We start from the raw sequence: 3,740 nt of genomic DNA on the forward strand, positions 1-3,740 counted from the left end.
GCCTGCGCCGCGACAGGCACTCCTCCGATATAGCGGCCCCGCCCCCTTCGGCTCGGGCCCCCGCCAATCACGGCGCCCGCGCCCCTCCTCCGCCGCCCCTCCAGCCAATAGCGGCGCCCGCGCGGCCGCCGCCCGGGCCTCCCAGCGCCGGCTGAGTTCCCCGGGCCGCCTGGGGAGGTGGCAGCTTGCGGGCGCCGGCTGCTGCGGGAAGGAGGGAGGCCCCGGAACACTCCCGCTGCCACTGCCCGCTGGGCGACGCTGCTCGGAGCGAGCTGTCGCCCGCGGCTCGAGGCGGGGACGCCTTTCTGTCGGGGCTGGAGTTGATGATGATTAAAAGCCTCCACGCTGCCACTCTTCTTCAGAAGCCTTGGGTCACTCCAATAACGCATTTCGGTTGTGAAAGCAAGAAGGAAGAGGAGCAACCCGGAGCCCATAGAAAACCGCCTTCCACCGAGGTTTGCCTCAGTGGGTTGTTGGAAGGCGAATTGTTGCTTATTTTAGACCTCACCATTGAGAAAACAAAATCTGAGTATAAAAGTTTTTGCAGTTGACAGATAAGCCAGGTAGCTTGGTCTGGTAGTGCTTCTTATGTTAAACCTCTCCAAGAGCTCCTGTTTACCCGTTCTGCTGAATCAAAACACCCGACAGGGCACCAGGCCCTCTCTCAGGTTGCCCATGCTATCTGTGTCTTATCTCATTCATTCGCTAAACATTCCATGAACACCCGAGACCCTGCCTGTCCCTTCTCTCAAGCGACCGATGTTATCCCCTTTTTAAAGGTAAGGGGCTCATCTGAGCACCTAGTGGTAGTAGTAGCTATTAATAATGAAAGGTCTACAATTCTTCATTCATTTACAACTTGCCTCTCTTTGCCAATACATTACTTAGCCTACTTCTTTCATGTCTTTATAGAAGAAGCCAGAAGATGTGGGCTTCAGCCTTGGACTCTTGGAAAACTGAGTTCATTTCTCTGAACCTCGGTGTTGTCAACAGTAAAATGGAGACCACGACGTCTGCTGTGCCTTCACCTAGCATTGCTGCGAAGTACAGCAAATATAATAATGTTTATAAACACATTTAAATGCGCTTGTGTATATAAGGAAAGCTATAAGGTCAGCTCTGGCACTGCGTGCTAATGACTTCCGTTCCTACTCCTTTTCTTTTATTTCTGATCAAGTAGGAAGGACAGAGCAGAGCTAATTGGAGGGATCCTACCACCGTCCTTCACTCAAGCCAACTCTGAGTAAAACTGTAAATCGTCCAAGTCCTGCCCCGCTATGTTACAGAGGGACATGTGCAGTCTCACATCTTTTTTTTTTTTTTTTTGAGATAGAGTCTTGCTCTGTTGCCCAGGCTGGATTGCAATTGCACAATCATAGCTCACTGCAGCCTAGAACTCCTGGCCTCAAGTGATCCTCCAGCCTTGGCCCCCCACAGTGCTCTCTCACAGGAGTGAGCCACCCTGCGGGCTTCTTTTGTCTCATGAATACACCTCATATTATTGTGTTGCTGAAATAGTCCCTCCCTCCTGTTCTCATTCCCTTAATTCCAGTTTACTAATTTGGGAAATTTATCTGGGAGATAGCATTTGGATCATTGTTACCTAATTTACGTGGAATTGCTAGAAATTTCAGAACAGGGAGAAGAGATGAGGGGCAATATTGAGGCCAGTTGTGTTGATTACTATTTTTGTTTATGAGCAACAGAAACCCAAGCTGGCTAACTGGAAGCTCATAGCATCAATGGGGACCAGGCAGGGAAATGAGTAGAAAGGGGACATATTGGTTGGCCGAGAACAAAAAAAATAAAATAAGCAAAAACCAAAACCAAATACCCATTTTGTGGAGAGACTATTTTAAAAATAGCTTATATGTTTGGTTTTATCAGGGATATTTCTTTTTTCTTAGGTATGATTTCATATTTATTTTTAAAAAAATCTCAGCATGTAAAATAGTTTGTAGAAGGACAAAGTCTGGCAGGTTTTATTTATTTATTTTAAAACATTTTTTGATAGAGACAGGGCCTCACTGTGTTGCCCAGGCTGGTCTTGAACTCCTGGGTTCTAGCAATCCTCCCGCCTCAGCCTCCCAAAGTGCTGGGATTACAGGAGTGAGCCACTGTGTCCAGCCTTATTTAAAATAATTTTTACATCCTGAGAGAAAAATTAGCCGGGTGTCATGGCGCATGCCTGTAGTTCTAGCTACTAGGGAGGCTGAGGCAGGAGGATTGCTGGAGCCCAGGAGTTTGAGCTTGCTGTGAGCTATGATGACGCCACTGCACTCTACCCCAGGTGACAGAGTGAGACCTTGTTTCAAAAAAAATTATTTTTAAATTCTTATATATTATTTTTAACAATCATCACTTACAAAAGAGTTAGAGGTTTAAGATTGACGAGGATATTTCTAATTCAAACCCAGATCCTGCTTCTGCTATGGGATAGTTGGTAAAGATTTCAGTTGTTTTGAAATTAAGAATCACCAGGTAACACTAAAGAGAAGAAGAATTTCTTAAAACAAAACAAAACTAATAACAGGAAAACAGCATTTGGGGAGGGGGAGAAATCCTTATGATTGGGAAGAAAAAGAATCCTGGTTTCTACCAGCGTATAGGAGATATATGAGACTATGATCTTTCTCCCTTTCTCTCTTTCTCTCTCTCTCATCTCTGTCTTTCAATTTCTTCCTTAAGTAGAGACAGGGAGAGACTGGTTAGTTAAGGAATGAAGAGGCAGAGTGAGCTAGTGAGAAAGCACATTATGCTCAAAAGACCTGGTTAGGGAATAGAAAACCCACAGTAGAATTACTTCCTAGAGGATTCCGCCATCTGCTAATGCTACTGAACGTCTGGAGCCAGTTTCAAGCCCCAGCTGGGTCTAACTCCAAAATAAGAGACTCTGAACACCCGGGGCTGGGGGTGGGAACTATATTGGATTGAGCCGTGATTGAAGCCAGGGAGAGGTGCCTAAGTTATCTGTGCCTGCTTTCTTTTGCTCTCAATTAGCTATCATCTTTTAAAGACAGCATTAAAATTAACCAGTATGGTGAAAAGGTCAGCTATATGCGTACATATTATTAAAACAGAAACCATAACTAAGTGGTAGAGAGTTGGCTAAGGCAGTGGAGTCCTAGCTGTTCCAACATACCCAAACACCACGGATTTTCTCTCTGTCTCATATACTAGAACTCAAGACTGAGCACTAGATAATATTTGCAGGACGTGATGCCATGGTTATTTGGCCACAAAATCTTTCTTCCGGTGGAGCACTAGGTCTGATCTGAATGGCTGGGTACCTATGTCTGTGCAACACTGCATGCACCACTGCAAAAGCCTGCGCTGAGCCAAAGGGAAGGCCCTTCTGGAGAAGAAGCACCTTCATTGCCTGCCACACCCTTCTCCTCACCTCTCAATGTTCATTTGTAGGAGCACCGAGGGAAGAACAATTAGTGGTTGCCTAAAATCTTGCCCTTTTGCTCTCACACATTATTCAAGCTAATTATTCATCTAAGAAATGCTTCACTGAGCACAAGTGCGTCAGAATGTGTTGAAGTGAGCTGAAATCTCTAATTTGAAATATTAAGACTTGTGAAATTCAGGAGTAGTTTAATTTGATCCTGGCTTACCAACAGAGCAGAACATCTCATTTCTAAAACTGGGTGTGTGCAGAGAAAAAGAAGGAATGGAGAAAGAATGAGGAGCACCCATGTTAAAAACTCTGGGAGATCTAAAATGACATTGTTTTA

Source organism: Propithecus coquereli, unplaced genomic scaffold, assembly GCF_000956105.1.
Source record: "Propithecus coquereli isolate 6110/MARCELLA unplaced genomic scaffold, Pcoq_1.0 Scaffold194, whole genome shotgun sequence".
Taxonomy (NCBI): Eukaryota; Metazoa; Chordata; class Mammalia; order Primates; family Indriidae; genus Propithecus; species Propithecus coquereli.